We start from the raw sequence: 22,740 nt of genomic DNA, 5'->3' as shown, positions 1-22,740 counted from the left end.
TGCCACTAGTTTTCTGTGTTCTTTGTATCTGATCTTTAATCACAGCACCCTTAATTTAGTCTGCCAAGGAACCTTGTGCAGGCAAGCACCAGTCTTCATTCCTGTGCTATAAAACTGTACAGTAAGTCTTATCCAAGTGGAGAAGGGTGTCCAGCCTGAAGTATTGGCTAGCCAAGGATGTATAGATGTGAAGATCTGAGAAGCAGAATTCGAACAGTTTCATCTTTGGCAACTATTTGATTTTGTCTCAAAGATCATATCCCCTTAATGTTAACTCTGCAGTAACTCCTTTGAATTGATTTGGCATCTTCAGGAGCTTAGCTATTTCTAGTCCTTATTCGGACATGTAGCTGGGTGTCATTGTTGCAGTGTCCGGTTCTTTTTACTAGATACTGACATTATTGCTAACAGCAGCATGCTTAATGATGTAAATAGACATTTTCTTAACCCTTTTACTGCTGTGAACATACCTGCCACCTCTGTCCCATTGCTAAGAAGCCCATTGCTAAGAACATGGCTTACACATTCTAAACTCATTTAAAGTATTGCCTCTTCCTCTATATTGGGGTTTGAAACCACTAATAGTGTGTGCATCTATATGGTGGCTAAGATTATGCAACATTTAACCTTGTAATACAAATAAAAGAATGGTATTCCACACTTTCGTCGAATGCAACTTTGCCAAATTTATTTTTTTGCCTTTTCTAACCACTTTTGTACCTCAAACTATAGATGGTAAGTATCGGTATGGTATATGGAGGGGTGGGTGAGGTTGGTAGTTTAAGGCAGGGCATGGAAGCCTCCCCCTGCTTTGTGGTAAATAAAATAGGTGACATAGGAAAATAAATATTCAGCAAAGTTGCATTTGCCAAAAGAAAATCTGGAATTACTCAAAACAATTTCATCCAGTTTCCAAATAACACTGTACATCCCTACTCTCCAACTATTGACATTTAGTTAAAGTATTTCTCAGTTTCTAATATGACTGTATTCAGTTTCATGAACCCATCTGATAAAGCTGCGGTTTGAAGAAGATGATTATGCACAAGAACCCAGTGAAATCCATGATGTGTTAAGGTCACATGCTACTTATTAGGTGGTCACACTAATTGGCCTCAGTTAAGTGTACATGATGTATTCTCTTTTACATTTCAACTTATGTGATGAGCCTAAACGTAACAGTAGAAATTGAAGTATTTTGTTATATGGCTGGATTGTGGAATGTGTGCAAGACATACAGTTGTCAAATTAATTGACAAGGCTGAATTACACATTAGCAAGAAAGGCAGAGCACCAGATTAGTAAGTGTTGACAATGGACCGGATTTTGCACAACACCAGGGATCATGATTTAATGTAGTTCTTAACAAGAAATAAAGACCTGTGTCAGCTGAGGAAATATTGAGTTGGTTCTTTTACGGAGTATGGATACTTAAAGAATTTCATGCACTTGCCCATCGGACCATTTTCTGGGGCCCACTTGCGTGGTCTTGCTTTAGTGCGAGCAAACAGTATTATTTCTGTTTTTCTGCTCTCTGCATCTAGACATCGATGAACAGAGTAAACATCTTTCCTTTTAATAAGCGCTGTTTCAGATATCTGCAGAAGCTACCCACCTGCCTCCCCCCTCATTATAATGATGCAAGGGAGCTATGAAAGTAAAGAGCGATTCGATAGTCAACTGGTTTGGTCTATTAACATAAGCTTGTGCATAATACCTTTTGATGCAACTTTTGACTTGCCATTCTACTGAGCAACCATTTGGACCATTAAGTCAAACATGAATATCGGTGGCCAAGATACATGGTCAGTGTCTAAATCTTTGTACGTCCCAATGGTGTTTGCCTCGTCCATGTTGGAACCAAAGATGGATGTTACTGGAAACTATTATTTCTTCATTATTGCTATGTTGATCACCATCCTCCCACAGAGAATACTACACTGTTAATCCTAACTAATAAGATTGTAACATCTCGGGCTGAAAATGTCTTTAATCCACCTAGGTTTTACATGTTGTTCTCACTGTTTACTGAAATGTATCTGTGACGAATCAACTTCCGGGGCCGGGTCCAAGGATGAATATCTGTTTGTAAACCATCAATCAGACACCTCTAGTACACCAGAAGGGATCCGAACAGATCAGAAACACAAGCAAATTATAAACCATCTTGTCCAATTTTGGTAACATGGACGGAACAGCAGGCTTATTTCCGAAAGGTCGTGGATTGTTCGTTGTAACGCAGCAAACCTACAATTATTACCCAATTATAAAAGGGACTGTCCCGTCAAGTCTGTATACACATCTACTTTATTATCATCACAATAGACTGTTCTAGTACACTACAAAATACAACCCACACTGTAGTGAAATGCAGAGGACAGACCGTTTCAAAGAAGGAAGAGAGATACACTCTGGATACTGACAAGGAGGGTAGTGTGTATAGTAATTCATCACATTAGTTCAAGGATTCTTGGTTTTCAACACAAGGGACCAATGGGTTGTACAATGTCATTATGGGCCTTCAAAGAAGGACTCGGAGGACAGAACCACAATGTACCTTGTGCTGTAGTTATTCTTGGTGCTCAACAGGGTTGAGTCCGTATCAGGGTGCTTTGCAGCTTCTGCAACAAAGTTTAAGACGAGAAACTGCTGTGGGTATCAGGCGGCAGGCAGTTCCGTGAGCGAAACTGGACGACAGCTGCAGGCTGGCCTACCCAGCGGCTCAGGCTCAGGAACCGTCTGTGCTGGTAGGTGGTTCTGAAGCACTGATCGAGGCATCTCTGATGGCTTTAGTGAATGCGGCGTAACAGTCAACGGTGCAGTCGGTTGCAGCTCGACTGGCTTGAAAATGTCCCTCAAGGTGGACGTCGGTAGATGCTTGTCGATGCACTTCTCCTAGCTTCTTCACTGGGCCTGTGTTGTCTTTTAAGGCAATGGCCCAAATCTGAGGCGAGTGTTGCAGGCAGCTGACTTGTCCTTGGTTTGGGTCAGAGACTCTGGCACTTCCTGCCTTGAAAACTTGCTGCAGAGCCTAGCAGGGCATGCTGTGTGCTGGCTGGGTACTGTTTCTGGAGCTGCTGCAGGGTCCTCTGGATTCATGATCTCCCCCTGTTCCCTGGAAGTTGTTTAGGGAAGGGATCTCGTTTCCCTCTTGAAGGTTCTAGCCTTCCTTCACTGGTGGAAGACATAAGGCAGACTGTACCTTCAGCCAGGGTCCAATGATGAATGCTTCCTTTCTGCTTCAGATCTGCCAAAAGAAGGGGGTTAGCCCTCTTTTAAAGACAAATGGACCACAGGGACTGGTGTAGGCTAAGCCTACCTTAATGAACCAATCCTGGGCCCCCACCAACAATCTCCTGTATGTGTGAGGTCATAACCAGAGTGCTTTGCAACAGAAAAGGTAAAGGGGTGAAAACATGTAATACTAAGGCCCACCCATCTTCCTGTCTGATGTGGATCAAAGGGTCCCTCTGTTTAATGGAGCTCTCTGTGGTTCCTTATTAAAGCGTCCTGTCTCCCTTGAAGCTGCGGCGTGAACAGACTTTCTGGCGTCCCCCTTGTGGGGATGAATACAGTAAATGCTGCCCCAGACATGACATTTCTCCAGCATGGGGTCTGGCATGGATTCACATGCTCATGAATATTCCCCGTCGTCAGGCTGGGAATCCTCGGTAAAGAAAAAACCAGTATCAGTTTCGTTTCTGATCTGTCTTTCGTAGTAATAACCAATCACTGGTCTCTGCGTCATACTGACCACAGCCAATGACTGCCCTCTACCTAAGCACCGCCTCTGGCAGCCATCTTCAGATTTTTACCGCACGTTCATGTGTTGGGATCCTCGTGCTATTGCTCTCGAGCGTTAGTGCTATTTTTTCGCGTTTTTTTCACAAAAACTCGATTCTTTCGGTCAAAAGAGCCTCAAGCTCCACCGATCCTACATCCGATCAACGGGGACCCGTGTCGGATTCGTCTGCGCCCCTCAAGGGTGAAGATTTCGTCGAGCTACACTTCGGAGGACTCCAGAAGCTTCTCAGGCCCGGTCTCGGAGATGGCCCAGGAGAAGGGAAGCTCGACGCCCGGAAAGCTGTTCAGGGTCTGCCCTGGATGCCAGCTGCAGAACGTCTTTAAGGAGGACGAACACTCTTTCTGCCTTTACTGCCTTCATGAGGACAAGACGCACGTGGAGAAGGACTGTGCGTTTTGCGGCAACATGTCGGAACGGACCATGAAGGACCGCCATCAACGTCTCGCCAACTGGCTGGAGGGTAAGAGCCCGTCTGGCGAGAAGAAGAAGAAACCCGAGCGGTCTTCTAAGACCTTTGAGGGCGCCCCGGCGACGGGGGCCCAACATAAGGCTAAGCACCGCGAGTCCGCTGGCACCGGGAGCGCCGAACGGTCGGGCTCTACGGGCGCCAGGCAGGGCGCACCCTCCCCGGCACCATCAACCACGAGCCAACGCTCTGGGTCGGGTAAGAGGAAGGCCGAGCACCCGGCGAAACTCCTGGAGAGGCCCCGGTCGAGCTCTAAGGCAGAGGAGGAGCGTGGCAGTGCCCCCTCCCTCAAGGATAAGGCGGTGAGCGCACCTAAGGTGGTGAAGGCCTTGATCCATCCGACCAAGCCCTCTATCGAAACGGTCGCGGCGGCCCTGGCTCAGCCTGTGGAGGCTGCGCCAGTGGTGGCGACCGCGGGGCCCAGAATCTCCCTGCCTCCTCGGAGGGAGTCTTCTTTTGTGCCCATCGATAGGACCCCCGTGAAACCCTCCGTGGGGAAGAAGGGGGGGCAGGGCGTCGTCGTAGATTCGGCCTCAACCTCAGAAGAGGAGCTGATCGAGGTCTTAAGCCACGGCCTAGGCGTGGAAGAAGGCCAGCCCGTCGGAATGGACCCCGACGCAGGTGACGACGACATCGTCGAGGATACCGACGGGGCCCCTGCTCGCCCGTCGGATTCCCCTCTGCCAGCGCCGCAAGACAACTCGGCGGCCATTTTGTTGGCTATACAGTCCTTATGCTCCGAGATAAGGACGAGACTACCGTTACCGACGGAGGAACCTTTCCCGTCGGGGGATCCAGAACCGGGACCTTCTGGTGTTCCCCCTACCAAGAAAAGAAGGATCCATCCACCACCTCCTTTTCAACCGTCGCGCCCCGTCCAGCCCTCTCCCCCGTCCACCCGAGGGGATGATACGGGAACTGACACGGCAGCGACGGGTACGGACGACGAGGCATACGACGAGGATATTCCGTCGTCGCCTCCCGCCAGGGCTTCTCCGCCCGACGAGATCGGATCTTTCCACTCCATGATCTCCAGGGCTTCCGAGCTTTTCCAACTCTGCCCTGAGGAGAAGAAAAAGGAAGGCTTCCTTTATCAGCGGCGCGAGGCCAAGAGGAAGACGGTCCTCGCAGTGCCTCTGTTGGACGACATTTGGGATGAGGGCCTTTCCCTCCTCAAGAACCCTTCCACGACGCCAGCTAGAAGAGACCGGTACGAGAAAAAGTACCGGGTCCCGGACACGGCCCCCCTGTGCCTCCGGGCGCAGCCTACCCCGGATTCCGTCGTCTCCGCGGCAGCCAGGAAGAAAGCGGGGGGGGGGTGCGGCCTCCACATCGACTTCCCCGCCGGACGGCGAGGGAAAGAAATTGGATGCTATGGGACGTAGAGTCATCTCGTCGGCAGCGACGACGATTAAAGCGGCTAACGCCTTGGCTATCGTGGCTCGCTACGACAGGGAGCTCTGGTACAAGATAGCTCCCCTGCTGGATTTTCTGCCGGACGACAAGAGGGCGGAGGCCCTGGAGATCCTGCAGGAAGGTGAGGTGGCCTCGGACCACGCCATCACCGTGGCGACGGACATCGCCGACACTGGGTTCCGCCAGCTGGGCAACGGCGTTTGCCTTCGACGTCGTGGATGGCTCAAAGCTACGGACTTCCGGCAAGACGTCCAGACCAGAGTCCTGGACATGCCCTTCGACGGGAACAACCTGTTTGGGAAGACAGTGGACGATTCCCTTCAGGCCATCAAGGCGGATACTGAGACGGCCCGGGCCCTCGGAGTTCTGCAGCAACGTCGGACGCCCTTTCGGAGCAGCGGAGGCAAGGGCGCCTCCAGAGGTTCCGGCGGCGGTTTCGCTTCCTACCGTCAAGCGGCCCGCTCGTCGTCGCAAGAGGCCTACAGAGGACGAGGCAAGTCTAGCGGACCCCGTCGTCGTCGCCCAGGAGGTCAAGGCGGCAAGGCCGCGTCCAAGCAGGATTGAACCGGCTGTGGGGTCGGGCCCCCACCGGAGCACCCCGGTGGGAGGCCGGCTGGCGGGCTTCGTCAGCGTGTGGGAGTCCATCTCCACCGACCGTTGGGTGCTGGACGCCCTGGCCCGGGGCCACGCGCTCGAGTTTCAAAGAAGGTGCCCGCGTGTCCCCCCCGTGGCCAGGAAAGAACTTCACGTCCCTCAACTTCTCCTGGAGGTAAAGGCGATGCTCAGGAAGGGCGCCATCGAAATCGTCCCAAAGAGGCTTCGGGGCTCCGGAGTTTACTCGAGATACTTCCTCGTGAAGAAGAAGACGGGAGGATGGCGCCCCATCCTAGACCTCCGACGTCTGAACAAGTTCATCAAGGCGCAGAAGTTCCAGATGGTCACCCTCCAGCACGTCCTGGGCCAGCTGGAGGAAGGGGATTTCCTATCGTCGTTGGATTTGGAGGATGCCTACTTCCACATTCCCATCCTAAAGGGGCACCGAAAATTCCTCAGGTTCGTGGTGCAAGGGCGTCATTACCAGTTCAGAGCCCTCCCCTTCGGACTACGGTCGGCACCCAGGGTATTCACCAAGTGCCTCGCACCGGTGGCGGCGCAGCTGTGCCGCGAGGGGATCCACGTCTACCCCTACCTGGACGGCTGGCTCATCCGCGCCAAGACGAGGGAACTCGCCGTGGTTCACACGGCAAGGACCGTCCAACTCCTCACGGACCTGGGATTCTTCGTGAACTACGCCAAATCCCACCTGGTGCCCGCGCAAGTCGCACTGTTTCTGGGAGCGAGGCTCGACACAGTGTCCCTTCTGGCCTCCCCGTCGGAGGAGAGGACCAGGACCATCTTGGGCAAGGTGCAACGGATGTTGGTGGCCGACGCGGCCAAAGTGAGGTCCATCAAGTCCCTCCTCGGGATGATGTCTTCCTGCATCTACCTCATTCCCATGTGCAGGCTCCGGATGCGCCCGTTGCAAGAATTCCTGGATGCGCGCTGGATCCAGACGACGGGCAGCTTCGAGGAAAGGATCAAGCTCGACGAGAACTTCCGACGAGCGATACGGTGGTGGGGCACCCGCGCGCATCTGACGGCGGGCATGGACTTCCAGACCCCAGCCCACCAGGAGACTGTGACTACGGATGCCTCCCTGGAAGGGTGGGGAGCGCACACCGAAAATCTGCACGCAAAGGGACTCTGGCTCCCGACGGAGAAGTCCCTGCATATCAACGTCCTGGAGCTCCGTGCAGTGTTTTGGGCCCTCAGGTCTTTCCTTCCGTCCCTCAAGGGCAAGGTGGTGAGGATCTTCACCGACAACACCACCACCATGTTTTACATCAGGAAACAGGGCGGAACCAGGTCCCCAGCGCTGTCCAAGGAGGCGCAGGACCTGTGGCATTGGGCCGTCGCCCAAAGGATTTTTCTGGTGCCGTTTCATCTGGCAGGGATAAAAAACACCATCGCCGACTCACTCAGCAGGGAGCTGCGCTCGTGCACGAGTGGGAACTACGGCAGGATCTGGTGGATCGCCTCTTCCGACGGTGGGGCACACCCCAGATCGACCTGTTCGCGACGGCGACGAACACCAAGTGCCGGAGGTTCGCCAGCAGGTTTCCCCAGACGAGGAGCATGGGCGATGCTTTCTCGTTCCCCTGGGAGGGCCTGTTCCTCTACGCGTTCCCTCCCTTGCCTCTGCTAATCCGGCTAGTCAACCTGCTCAAGAGGTCACGGTGCAGGATGATCCTCGTCGCACCCTCGTGGCCGAGGCAGATATGGTTCCCGGACCTTCTGGACTTGTCAGCGTCCCCGCCGATCAAGCTGCCGGCGGACACGGATCTACTCTCCAGGGAAGGAGGCGCCATCCTCCACCACGACCCGAAGTCGCTGAACTTGCAGGCCTGGCTCCTGCAGCGCTAGAGTTTGGAGGATACGACATACCGGCCGACTGCAGAGAGGTTCTTGCAAAGGCCAGGGCGTCCTCGACTCTTAAATGCTACGGACACAAATGGAAGAGGTTCTCTGTCTGGTGCCACGCACAGAAGATTAACCCTCTACGGATTACGGCCCCCCAAGTACTGCCGTACCTGCTGACGCTGGCCAAAGCTGGACTGGCACACGCGTCCATCAAGATTCATCTTGCTGCGATCTCCCGATACACCAGAACCACGGGGCGGACGTCCTTGTGGTCTCATCGTCTGGTGAAAGAGTTCATGAAGGGACTGTTCAGATCGTTCCCGCCGGTGAAGGCTCCGGCCCCGGCGTGGGAGCTCAACGTGGTGCTGACCAAGCTCATGGGACCTCCGTTCGAGCCTTTGCACTCGGCTCCGTTGAAGTTTCTATCGTGGAAAACTGCTTTTCTTGTGGCCATCACCTCCGCACGACGAGTGGGAGAGATCCAGGCCCTTTCCTGCAAGGCCCCGTACTTGACTTTCCACGACACGAGGGTAGTGCTCAGGACGCACCCCTCCTTCATGCCCAAGGTACCGTCGGAATTCCATCTCAACGAACCCTTGGTGTTGCCTGTATTCTTCCCGTCGCCTTCGTCGCCGGCTGAGAGGACTTTGCACTCGCTGGATGTAGCTAGAGCGCTGAAGTTCTACGTGGACCGCACGAAGTGTTTTCGGAAGACGTCACAACTCTTTGTGAACTTTGGACCTGTTAATCAGGGGAAGGCTCTCTCGAAGGCTTCCATTTCCAGATGGCTCTCCGGCTGTATCATGTACTGTCATCGGTTGGCAAACCGACCTCTGCCCGGCCGTCCGAGAGCCCATTCCACCAGAGCGATCGCAGCTACCACAGCGTTCCTTTCTGGTGTGCCCCTGCTGGACATATGCAGGGCTGCTACGTGGAGGTCGACGCACACCTTCACGAAGTTCTACTGCGTCGATCGGGATTCCAGGGAGGAGTCCAGGGTCGGCCAAGCAGTGCTGCGCAACCTGTTCGCCTGAGGTGAGCCTGGTGAGGAGGTAAGATGCTTAATGTTGAGTTTGATGCTATGCTTAATGTTGAGCCTTTGCCACCTCCCGTGGTTGTGCATGTGTGTACTGCTATGTATTCTTTATTCATGAGCATGTGAATCCATGCCAGACCCCATGCTGGAGAAGGAACAAGTTACTTACCTGTAACTGTTGTTCTCCAGCATGGGTCTGGCATGGATTCACATGCGAACCCTCCCGCCTACCCCTCTGCGGCTCTTCACTTGGTCATACTGCCACTTCACGTGCTTCCAAATCTGAAGATGGCTGCCAGAGGCGGTGCTTAGGTAGAGGGCAGTCATTGGCTGTGGTCAGTATGACGCAGAGACCAGTGATTGGTTATTACTACGAAAGACAGATCAGAAACGAAACTGATACTGGTTTTTTCTTTACCGAGGATTCCCAGCCTGACGACGGGGAATATTCATGAGCATGTGAATCCATGCCAGACCCATGCTGGAGAACAACAGTTACAGGTAAGTAACTTGTTCCTTCACTGTCAATCGATACTAAGGGCGAAGCTGGCTTCAGGTTGACACAGTGCATACGAAAGGGTGTTGGGGTTTCCTGTCTCCTTTGTTGGCCTTTGCAGATAGGCCCCATGTGGGCCTGTTTGAATTAAACTCAAAAAGTAAGCAAATTCCTCCAGCTACAGGGCTCAACAAAAGGACATGGCGATCCATGGAACCTTTGTTAATTGATATGTTGTGGAATTTATAATGTGCCTGTACAAGTGTTTCTAGGTGCGAAAATAGGCTGGCCATGGCAGGGGGACGGTTTGGTCCTACCCCTTCTGGAGATGCATCGTGTACGCCACCTGTCAAATCCCAACTAAATATGCCAGGGGCGGACTGTGCCTGTAGGCTGTGCCCACCGAGAGGACACAGGTCTATGCTTATGCCGTGGGGTGAGCATAGGAAAATGTGTTCCACACATTTTCCGGAGGTTGATCTACCATCATTCAATTTCATGTAAAATTTCAGAAAAGCCCAGGTGTGCGCACACCCACTGTACTGATGGTCACATTCTTCACAGCATCTCCTAGGACTTCAAGTACTCGAAAGTATTGCTCCACTTATTCTTATTTCCAGGGGATTGGGTCCTCCGACGTATTCCACATCTATGACAGTAATCAAATCTCCACAGCTGTGCTGCTTCGGAAAATCTGTCTGCGTCTATGTCGATGACGTCAATACGCCGCCCTCGAGGACCTCCTCCGATGGCTGACGTCACTGGATGTTCGAAGTAGGATGCACGACGCCCGTAGCCTCAGTTCCGTTTTTTTCTGTGAACGTGTTCGCTTCGGCGATCTCGGCATGCCTCGACTCTTTGGAGTTTCTGTTCTTTCGTTTCTTCGAACCTGTTCGTTTGTGAAGTTAAAGTCCTTTGTGATGTCTACCTCTTCTTCCACCCCGCGTCCGGGCATCAAGAAGTACGGGGACTGCGGGTCCAAGATATCGGTGACTGACTCGCACGACGCCTGCCTCTGGGGCCTCGGGGAGGCCCATGACACGGATGATTTTGTCGACTGCCAGTCGCTTACGTCCAAAGCCTTGCGCGAGTGCAAGAAACTGTCGGTCGGTAAGGTGTCCAAGCCCCGGAAGTCGAGGTCCGCGGGGCTTTCGACAGACGATTCGAGCAGCCACTCTCCGCATCGTCGTCAGAAGTCCAGTGGGTCTCGGTCCCGGAGTGGGTCCCACCACTCCTCTGCCTCTTCGAGGCACTCCTGGAAGCGCCGTCATCGGTCGCCTTCTCCATCCTCATCCGAGGACTCCGCCAGTCGGCGGGTCGCTTATCCCACCAAGCATGCAACGCCGGAGGAATGGGCTTCCTTCGGTAAGAAAATGCTAGCGATTCTTAAATCGCAGGGCACTGGTCCGTCCGCGCCTCCGAGTGGGGTCGGTCGTGATCGGACTAGAGACACCACTCGTATGCCTTCGGGCTCGGGTGGTCGGCACTATTCGCAGAGCGGTCCCGCTTGGACAAGGGGAATCGTTCTAGTCACGCCCGTTCCAGGTCCCGGTCCTCGACGCGCTCGAGACCGTGTGAGCCTGTGATGTCTTCGAGGAAGACGTCGACGCCTGTGGTGCAGAGGTCGTCGAGGGACTCTCTCGAGGCTCCGCTTCCGAAGAAGTCGGCGCCCAGGAAGTCGAGGGACACGCTCGGGGCTCCGCCCTCGAGGCCTGTGTCGACACGTCGATGCTGTCGGCGCCACGTTCGGCATCGACACCGATTCACTCAACGCCTTTCGAGGCTGTTTCGACGGGGGTACCCCGGGGCACGGTGGAACCCCCTAGAAAGGCTCTGGCCAAGGTCAAGCATGGCTTTGTTCCCCATTCTGTGCCCTCTTTCCGCCATCTAGAGTACGTTTCGGAGGTGGATGAGGGCTCTGATGATGGCATGGTTCCTGATACGGTGCCAGATGACATTCTCTCGGGCCATAGCCAGATTGAGGACCTGCGTCAGTCCCTGCATGACGCCAGTGGTCTGGACACCTCTCCGGAGGTGGAGTTTTGTAGGCCTGAGCCTGGCACCTATGCCGACTACTCGTACCGGCGCCTTATGTCTAGGGTCACCGAGTACTTGGGGTGGTCTGCTCCCCCAGGGGATTTTCCTCAGGATGACCTCACGGATATCCTCGACCAAGGTCCACCAACTGACCCGGTACTGTTGTTCCATTTGGCTCTACAGAGGAGGAGGAGGGTGGCAGCGGCTTGGACTGCTCCGCAGAGTCTCCCGCAGTGGGCAAGTCTTTGCCGCGAAAATACTGCCCAGCCAGTAGCGACCCCTGCTACTTGACCAAGCACCCCACACCGGAGAGTTTGATGGTGCAGGCGGCTACGGCCCCAGCAAAGCAGGTGTCGTATCCTACCATCCCTCCTGATAGGGACGACAAGCGTTTTGATGGTTGGGCGAAGAAAGTGTTTTCTTCAGGGGGTATGGCTCTTCAGGAGGCCAACTCCATATATGCCTTGTCACGTTTCACGCACTCTCTGTGGAACTGTGTTTCCTTAGCCGCTGAACATATTCCCGAAGGGGACAAACAGGATGGTTTTCTTGCTATAGTCCAGGATGGCAAGGATGCCATGTGTGAGGCCGTTCAGTCGGGTTTGGACATGGCATATTGCATCAGCCGGTCCATGGCGGCGAGCACCGTAATACGCAGGTTTGCGTGGTTGCATAAGTCAGGGCTTGCTCCTGATGTGCAAGCCTGCCTTCTCAACATGCCCTTTGACGGTGTACATCTTTTTGGCAGCATGGCTGACTAGAGCCTTGAGAGGTTGCAGACCTCCAAAGCTGCAGCGAAGTCGTTGGGCGCTGCAGTTCGCCAACCTCTGCCTTTTCGTCCTAGAGGACAGCAATGGAGGGGGAAGTGCCTTTCATTATTACTCATCCTTTGGTAAAGCGAGAGGAGCTGCCAGTCAAAGGGGTCACCATAGGAGTGCCAGAGGTGGAAAGCAGGGTACTCGATGTGCCAAGGCCACTCGGGCAGTTGCCTCTTTGCCCTCAGGCAACGCCGCAGCCGCTTCAGCTCAGTCATGAGGCCATGTCCCATGGTTCGCAGGTTGGGGGAAGGCTGGCGCAGCATCTTGTCGAATGGCGTGCCATTACTTCAGATGTGTGGGTTCTGGAGATCATAGCCCACGGCTACTGTCTTCCCTTTCGGCATAGGCCTCACGACAATCCACCGGGGAATCTCTCGTTGCAGAGTCCGGATCCGCTCCTTGTGCAGGAGGTTCAAGCCCTGCTGGAGAAAGGCGCCATAGAACTGGTGCTTGTAGTGGAAAGGAACAAGGGATGGTATTCCCCTTATTTTTTTATTTCCAAGAAAGACGGGGGATTGAGACCGATCATGGACTTGTGCGGTTTGAACAAACTCCTCAGGAAGGACAAGTTCAAGATGGTTACTCTTTCTCAAGTCCTCCAGGCCCTTCAACTTCAGGACTGGTTGGGGTCTCTCGACCTCAAGGACGCTTATTTTCATGTGCCAATCCATCCAAAGCACAAGAAGTACCTGAGGTTCGCGGTTGGCGACTCGCACTTTCAGTTTCGGGTCCTGCTGTTCGGATTGACCTCCACCCCGAGGGTCGTCACCAAGCTCATGGTCGTGGTGGCAGCGGATCTCAGGAAAGGGGGGATTCACGTCTACCCCTATCTGGACGATTGGTTGATCAGGGCGCGCTCTCCTGAGCAAGTCCTGGATCATCTGTCCGTCACCTGCCACTCCCTCCACAAGCTGGGCTTCTCCCTCAACTTAAAGAAGTTCCATTTGACGCCAACTCAAAGGCTCCAGTACATCGGAGCAGTGCTCGACACGTCCCTGGGGCAGTGTTTTCCTCCCCAGGTGAGGGCTCATCACATTCAGCAGATGGTGCACAAGTTTCAGCATGCCCAGAGTCTCCCAGCATTCAAATTCTTGAGATTGCTTGGCCTCATGGCATCCTGCATTCTTCTGGTGCCAGAGGCCAGGTTGCGGATGAGATCTTTGCAATGGGCACTCAAGCTCCAGTGGTCTCAGTCCTCCGGCAGGATGTCAGACCCTGTTCAGGTGCCATCCTCGGTCATCCAGGACCTTCTGTGGTGGGCCGTCAAAGGCAATCTGATGAGGAGGGGGCTCCATTTTGGATACCCTGGCCGGAGGTGACGATCGTGACGGACGCATCCCTCACGGGATGGGGAGCTCATGCCAACGAGTTGACAGTCAGCGGTCGTTGGTCTCCGTCGGAGTCCAGACTCCATATCAATCTGTTGGAGCTGAGGGCCGTCAGGCTTGCCCTGAAGGCTTTTCTGCCGACTGTGCGAGGAAAGAATGTCCTGATCCTGACTGACAACACAGTGGCCATGCACTACCTCAACAAAAGGGGAGGGGGCAGGGTCACTTCCTCTGTGCAGGGAGGCGATGCAGCTCTGGTTCTGGGCAATCCAGCAGGAAGTTTCGATCTCGGCAGTTCATCTGGCTGGAGACAAAAACGAGACGGCGGACGCTCTGAGCAGGTAGAGAGCGATCTCTCACGAGTGGGAGTTGGCTCAGGAGATTCTCCTGGAGATCTTCGCCCTTTGGGGGACCCCTCAAGTGGATCTCTTCTCCTTCAGTGTCAACCGGAAGTGCGAAAGGTTCTGCTCGCGGGAATTTCCTCCAAAAGGAGCCTTAGGAGACGCGTTCGTGGTGGAGTGGTCATTCCCACTGCTGTACGCGTTTCCTCCAGTCCCCGTCATCCTGCAAGTGCTGCGGAGGTTACGAAGGTTCGGTTCCCGGATGATCCTTATTGCTCCGGCATGGGCCCGGAGGACGTGGTACCCGGACCTTCTCGACTTGTCCATCTGCCCTACATGTCGTCTTCCCTACCGACGATCTGCTCTCACAGGAGGGGGGTCGGGTTCTCCATCCAGAGGTCAGATCCCTCAACCTTCACGCTTAGTTTCTGAAGGGTTGAGGAATAGGGATTGGGACCGCCCTGAAGACGTGATGGAGGTGTTGTTTTTGGCCAGAAGGCCCGCAACTAAGTCCCTGTACCTTTGCCATTGGAGAAAGTTCTGCGACTGGTGCAGGGTTAAGAATGTGGATCCGCTTTCATGTGACATTCCTGTGGTTCTGTCTTTTTTGCTCTCTTTAGCCCAAAGTGGCTTGCAAGTGGGAACCGTCAAAGGTTACCTGGCGGCGCTGTCCATATTTAAGTGCTCGTCTGAAGAGTGGTGTTATTTTAGAATCCCTTTAATTTCTCAGTTTCTAAAAGGGCTCACTAATGTGTTCCCTCCATCACCTTTCCAGGTGCCCGGTTGGGATTTGATACTTGTCCTCAAGTTTCTGATGGGTGCTCTGTTTGAGCCTTTGTATTCGTGCCCTTTGAGACTGTTAACTCTTAAAACTGTATTTTTGGTTGCGGTCACTTCCGCTCGCAGAGTGAGTGAGTTACAGGCACTTTCAGTTAAGCCACCCTTCACTGTATTTCATAAGGACAGGGTTGTCCTTCAGGTTCGTCCTTCCTTCCGAAGGTGGTGTCGGAATTTCATTTGGGCCAGAAGGTTATTCTTCCGGCTTTTTATCCTCCTCTGCATCCTGGTAAGGAAGAGGAGAGGCTCCATAGGCTCGAACTAGGAGAGCTTTAAGCTTTTATATTTCACGCATGTCCCGGGTCAGAGTGGACGATCAACTCTTCATTGGTTACGCTGGAAAGCGTTTGGGACAAGCTGTGACTAAGCAGACTTTGTCTCGCTGGATTATTCTGGCAATTTCTGAATGTTACCGCTTGGCGGGTAAGGACCCACCGGTCGGCTTGCGGGCCCATTCTACCAGGGGTATGGCTGCCTCTACTGCCCTACAGAGGGGTGTTCCTATTCGTAACATTTGTGATGCAGCCACCTGGGCTTAGGTCCATACTTTTGTATGTCACTACTCCCTCGATTCCATCCGTGGGCAGGATCTGGCCTTTGGCAAGGTGGTCCTTTGCTCCGCAATTTGATTGGGCATTCTAAATTTCTGTATTCTAAATTCTTTTCCCACCTGCTTGCATTGGTACTGCTTCGGGAGTCTGTCATAGATCTGCAATACGCCGGAGGACCCAATCCCCTCAAAGAACAAGTTACTCTTACCTGGTAACGTTCATTCGATGGGATAGTCTGACGACGTATTCCATATCGCTCCCTCCCTGCCTTCCCCGCTACAGAATTTCTTATGCGATTGCAGCTTACATTTCCACAAGGCTTTGTGTGCTCAGACTGGCAGAAGACTGGTGCCACACGTTCTGGGGAAAAAAACTACAACTGAGGCTACGGGCGTCGTGCGTCCTACTTACAACATCCAGTGACGTCGGCCGTCGGAGGAGGTCCTCGAGGGCGGCATATCGACGTCATCGCGGGACGCAGACGCTGAAAGATTTTCTGAAGCAGCACAGCTGTGGTGATTACTGTCATAGATATGGAATATGTCATCGGACCATCCCATCGAAGGAACGTTACCAGGTAAGAGAGTAACTTGTTCTTCTGTGGTGTATGGTCTCTTTTCTCGCCATGTAGGAGTTGAATACACCAATTACCAACCGGGGTCAGCAAGCACCCATAAAAAAGCATACTCCTACGTCCCGTCCCCTTTCCTCCATACTTATGGGACATCCCACCATCCTGTGGGACGGGACCGGAACGCTTTGTAAAAGCATCCAATATTTTCAAAAAATAATACATTTTTAGTCCTTTCTTTCTATGCGGGGCCCGGCACGCGGCCGTAACCCCGCCCATCTTGGCTCCGCCCTGCGCATCGCCCATCAGTCCTTTTCTCCGCTTGTTCGGGACTGGACACGCTTGCATCCTCGGAAGATCTTCTTCCCTTTTTTTCCTCCTTTCTGGCTCTCGCTAGCGATCGTGTACTAGTCTGTCTGTCGTTCAAACTAGACTTTCCAGATTGTTCATCGTGTCATCGACGCTTCACGAGGGCGGATCCCCATCCTCTTTGTCTAGAGTGTTTGGGTCCGGTTCACGTTGGGACTCCTGTTTTTATTGCGACTCCCTTTCGGTCCGGGCACTTCGACGTCGGTTGGAGCGGTGGGAGGATGTGTTTCGACGTACTCCACCTTTGCATTTTCAGGCGTTTATCGACAAAAAGAAGAAATGCCCAGTAAGTTCTTTACTTTCCAGAGCACCCCGGCTGGGAGATACCTTTCCGGGCCCTTCCCGAGCCGGGAGGAGCGTTGATCGCTCTGTCACCGGGGATTGCCCCAAGGTGCCTTCTGGGCCTAATAATTGTATCAGAGTTTTCTCCGAGGGTCTCCGTAAGGGGCCTGTGGATACCAGAGCATGCTCAGAGGCCCCTCCTGTGGGGGCTGCCTGTAGACCCTGTTCTACTGAGTCGTGGGGGAACGGAGTTCACTCTGAGGCCATGTTATCAGCTTCCCTTAAAAGTACCGGGGTGTGCCCCGAGGCCTCGGCTGGGCTTGGTGTTTCCAAATGGATGTTCGAGGCCCACACTAGTAAGGCTGTTACCGGACCTGGGTCCGAGGTCCCTTGAACAGAGCCTAAAGTGACCAACGTTTCTGAGAGGCCGGCCAAGGCCTTATTGGTGAAAGTTGTTCCTCACCGTTCCCGCTCTTGTGGCGACGCCAGAACTGTTGAGGGGGCAGGGAGTGAAAGTTCTTCCTTTACCGGCAGTGCGGAGGTCCTTCCTGTGGAGGCTAGTTTGGCCATTGGTATATCGCAGAAACATTCCAGGCCACATAGTACCGGTTCGGCCGAGGTTCCTTATGTAAAGGCTAAAATTAAGACCCCTGACCCACCGACGGGGACCCCTGCCTCACTTCCACACATGCCGCAGTTCCCCTCAGGTGATGGCAAAATGGCAGCCGTTCCCGCCACAACCACGGCGGCCATTTTGGGTGCTCACCCTACGCCATCCGCCTCAGGTGTAGGAGCTGGTTCCGCGGGTGAACATAGAATTCCTTGTACACATCCGTTTCGTCCAGTTTACGATTGGAACGCCCGGATGCCCCTTCCGCACAATGTCTTGTTGCCTGTGGGTTCGGCACCTTTGATTTTTGTGGACACTTAGGGGGTTGGGCCTGTGTGGCAAACCTCCCCTCTGCGTCCCTGGAATTATCATCCTCATGAGAGCCCTTCTCCGGCAGCTCCAAAACTGTCTCCGGAGGATGCCTTTTTCGGCAAATTTCAGACGCTCATGCGTACCAACCCCATGAGAGAGTATTTCAAGGGTCTTTTCAGAGAGATATGCCCTCCTGCGCCTCCGGCTCCACCCGTTCCACCAGTGGTTCCGCCGGCGCTGCCCTTGCCTACAGTGCCTCCACCGACCCTTCCGCCCTTGCCCCCATTGTCCCCCGTGGACAAGACAGTGCCTGAAACGGTTCAGCAGGATCCTGACCTGTCGGATGATGTGCAGGGCGAGCAGGACAGCGAAGACCAGCCCCGCTCTTAGAGCTTTTCACGACCGGGTACTGGACATGATGTGCCTATTGGATGTTCCAGTGCCTGAGGCACCCGCTCCGCAGTAGGGTGTGCTTTCGGGGGCGTTCACCTTGTCTCCTTGGGAGCGTACCGGCCTGTAATTGCAGAAGGATGTTTTGGCTGAGGTCCGCAGGGTCTGGGTAAAAGCCACACTCTAGACATTTCGTCAATAAGAAAATTGACACGCGTTACAGGCTGCACTCTTCGGAAGAGATGGCCCTGTCATCTTGTCCGCTCCCCTCCTCCACAGTGGTGTCCGCGGCCACTTTGCAGTCCAGGCCTGCAGCGTCCTCTTCTACGACGACGAGTCAGGTTCTGGGGAAAGAGGATAAACTCCTGGACTCCCTTGGGAGAAAGATTTTCGCTAACTCGGCCTTGCAGCTCCGGCAGGCCAACGCGGAACTGGTGTTAGCGGGGGCGAACATGAAGGTGTGGAAAGGTCTGTCAGAGTTCAAGGTGTTCATTTCGGTCGAGAAGCTGGAAGACTTTAAGGCGGGTTTATCTGTCGCCAGAGTCTTGGCCCAGGATCTGCTTGAGGCCGCGGCTCATCACGTCGAAACGTCGGCTCAGGCCTTATGCTTGGTGTTGACACCTCTCGACAGGAGTGGTTGCATGCCACCAAGTTCTCGAAGGAGGTACAGGACAAGTGTTGGACCTGCCGTTTGACGATAAGGAGCTTTTTCATTCCACAACAGATGTGGAGCTCACCAAAACGAAGGACAGCACCCAGACAGCTAAGTCCTTGTCAGTCCTGGTTAAAACCCCTTTCAGGTCCCAGAGGCCGCTGTCGCAGAGCCGGCCCTCCTCTGGTTTCAGGGGATTCCTAGACTGGAAATCCCGCACAGTGGATGCTCCTTCGGGTAATAACCGCCGAAGGCAGCAGCGGACTCGGTTTTTCTCCCGCTCCTCAGCCTCCTCCTCAGGTTCAGGTGGTAACACCACTGAAAAGCCTGCAAAATGAGGGTTTTCCTCGCTTGCACAAGACCCCGGTTGGAGGACGCATTGCATCTCATTGGGAGGCGTGGCAGACCATCATCGAGGACTGGTGGGTCTTGTCAGTCGCTCGGGTGGGCTTCCGCTTACCCCTACTCCCTACCCCACCCTTCAACCCTCCTTTCCAGCAGTCGGGATCGCCCTCCCTAAATGCCGAGGTACAGAAATTGCACGACCTCAGAGCTGTGGAACCTGTTCCTTTTGGGGAGCGAGGGGAGAGCTTCTACTCCCGGCTGTTTACGGTGCCCAAACCCAACCAGGCTGGCCTGCCACCATCCTAGACCTTGCCCAGTTCAATCTTTTCCTACCCCAAGAGAAATTCAAGATGATCACGCCAGGCCAGATACAGTCTTCCCTGCAGATGGGCGATTGGCTCAGCGTGGTGGATCTTCAGGATGCCTAAATGCATATCTTGATCTAGGGTCCACACAAGAGATATCTCTGTTTCTCTGTGGGAGAGGAGCATTTCCAGTTTCAAGTGCTTCCTTTTGGCCTAAATTCGGCACCACGTGTCTTTACGAAGATGATGTTGGTGATCGCGGCCTATATTCGTCTGCAGGGTATCCATGTATATCCGTATTTGGACGACTGACTCTTGCGCAGCCCTTGTCCGCTGAAAGCTGCCTGCAATCTTCAGTCTCTCTTCCAGCTCTTGTTCCACCTCGGGCTGTCGGTGAACTGGCGGAAATCTTCCAGGACGGTCTCTCAGGACTTGATCTTCCTGGGTTTTCGCTGGAACACGATCGACTGCAGAGTGTACCTGACCGGGGACAGAATGGCAGATCTGTTGGCCACGTGTCAGATGTTTGCGCAGTCGGAGAGCATGTCGGCCTGGTGGTTCCAGAGGCTTCTGGGCCTCATGGCCTCGTGCATTTTGGCGCTTCCTCGTGCTCTCCTCAAGATGAGGCGGACTCAGATGGCTCTTCGGAATTCTTGACTTCAGGCTATGGATCCAAACTCCAAGTTGATAACGATTCCGGCTTCCATGAGAACGGACCTGGACTGGTGGTCGTCTCTCAGCAACCTGTCGGTGGGGCGGGGTTTCAGTACCCAGCCCCGATGGGAACGGTCACAGCGGACTCCTCCCTTCTGGGGTGGGGTGCGGCATTGGATCTTCTTCAGGTCTCGGATCTTTGGTCGCCTCAGGACAAGCTCCTTCACATAAATCTGGAGCTCCTGCCAATCTTCCTAGCACTCAAGGCGTTCAGACCGATCATAGCCAACAAGGTGGTCCGGATTTGCACGGACAATGCAGTGTCGCTGTTTTACATCAACAAGCAAGGGGGCACCACGTCTCCCCTACTTGTGGAGCCGTCCATCCAGATTTGGGAGTGGCCGGTTCAGCATGTTGTTTGGCTACTTGCGGTACACATTCCGGGCCAGCTGAATGTCACGGCAGATGCCCTCAGTTGGCGGACGATAGTCAGCTACGAGTGGGAACTGAAGGCGGAGGTCCTCTCATGGATTTTCCTGCGCTGGGGCACTCCGGAAGTAGACCTCTTCACTACGGCGGCAGACAAGAAGCTTCCTCTGTATGCCTCCAGAAACAGACTGGGAGCCTCCTCTCTGGGGGATGCTCTCAAGATTCCATGTAACATGAGGGCTTATGCCTTCCTGCCTCTGGTTCATCGGACGATTGGCAAATTAAAGGACTCAGTGAACTGTTCTATCCTACTCATAGCCCCGTGGTGGCCGGCCAGGTTTTGGTTCTCAGAACTTCAACACCTGTCGGTGCATCCGCCTAGCAGGTTACCGCTGATCTTCACCAGGGGGAGCAACAACTGTGGCACCCCTCCCCACAATCACTCAGCTTGGCGGCGTGGTGCCTGAGTTCAGGTCTTTAGAACATCTTGGCCTGCCCGCAGATAACATGTTCATTATCCAGGCAGCCAGAAAGCCTTCGACTAGGTCCCAGTACAAAAGCAAATGGCTTAGGTTCTGTCATTGGTGTTTAGACAAGCAGATGGACCCTAGGCGGGCTACAATTGACACAGTACTGTCCTTTGTATCCCACCTAGCAGAGTCGAGAGTTCATGTTCTGTCATGTAGAACTTATCTTTTGGCGGTTTCCACCTACCTATCTAGGGACCAATGTTCTTACTCTCTGTCTAATCCAGTGGTTAAGAGACATTTTGCAGGCTTGACGCGCCTTTATCCTCCGATTCGAAGTTCGCACCCGGCGTGGGATCTAAATGTGGTCCTGACGGCGTTGTGCCATAAGCCTTTCAAACCAATGGCCAGGGTGGACCTCAAGCACCTCTCATGGAAGGTGTCCTTTTTGGTGGCTGTCACTTCGGCAAGGCGCGTGAGTGAACTCCAAGCTTTGTCGGTGGAACATCCCTTCTTGGCTTTTCACAAGGATAAGGTGGTCCTACAGACAAACCCTGCTTTCTTGCCGAAGGTGGTTTCTGAGTTCCACCTAAACCAGTCTATTTCCTTGCTGGTCTTTTTCCCGAACCCTGCTTCAGAGGCGGAAAGGGTTCTACACTGTCTGGATGTTAGAAGGGCTCTTAAGTTCTATCTTGACAGAACTTCCGAATTTAGGAGCTCTTCTCAACTGTTCGTCACCTTTGGTAATCCGCAAGGTAAGCAGGCCTCTAAGGCGACCATCTCCCGATGCATCGCGGCCTGCATTATGGAGTCTTACACCCTTCAAGGGCTGAAGCCTCCTAAAGGTATTCATGCACACCTGGTGCGGGGCAAGGCAGCCGCAGTTGCCTTTCAGACATATGTCCCCTGCGAGACCATCGCAAAGGCGGCTACTTGGGCCTCCCCATCGGCTTTTTGTAAACCTTGTCTAGACCTGAGTTCAAGAGCTGATGCCCAGTTTGGTCGGGCTGTGCTGAAGAACCTGTTTCAGTAAGGTTTTTTTTCCATCCACCCATAGTTCCTGTAAGGAGTGCTTGGAAATCTCCCATAAGTATGGAGGAAAGGGGACGGGGCGTAGGAGTATAACCAGGTTACTCACCGTAGTGACCACCTTACTCCTAGTCCATAGTCCCCTTTCCTCCATACGCCCGCCTGCCGTCCCCTCTAATAAAGTTCCTCTGTTATTGCTAAAAGGTCTTTGACCTGGCGATAGCAAAGGACTGATGGGCGATGCGCGGGGCGGAGCCAAGATGGGCGGGGTTACGGCCGCGTGCTGGGCCCCGTGTAGAAAGAGAGGAAGGACTACAAATGTATTATTCTTTGTAAATTTTGGATGCTTTTACAAAGCGCTCTAGTCACGTACCACAGGACGGAGGGATGTCCCATAAGTATGGAGGAAAGGGGACTATGGACTAGGAGTAAGGTGGTCACTATGGTGAGTAACCTGGTTAATCTGGTAGGCAAGACCAGTCCAAAGCAGGAAGAGATTTGGGCAGGGCATGTGCATAGATTTAAATGGTTTAGGATGAGCAGAGGTTTAGGCATATGTTCTGAATAGGTAATTGAGTAGCCGAGGGTGAGATGCACAGCTCCTCTGTGCCTTTTTTGTTTTGTTCAATTTACTTGGCAGGTTTCTTGAATTCAGCCATTTACTGGTTAAACAGTTTCTTCACTCACAGGTCTAGTAACATTCAATCTAGGTCTAGTGGCCCTAAATAAGACTT

This window comes from Ambystoma mexicanum, chromosome 1p (genome assembly GCF_040938575.1).
Source record: "Ambystoma mexicanum isolate Mex_15411 chromosome 1p, UKY_AmexF1_1, whole genome shotgun sequence".
NCBI classification, from domain to species: Eukaryota; Metazoa; Chordata; class Amphibia; order Caudata; family Ambystomatidae; genus Ambystoma; species Ambystoma mexicanum.
This window is presented reverse-complemented; position numbering follows the sequence as displayed.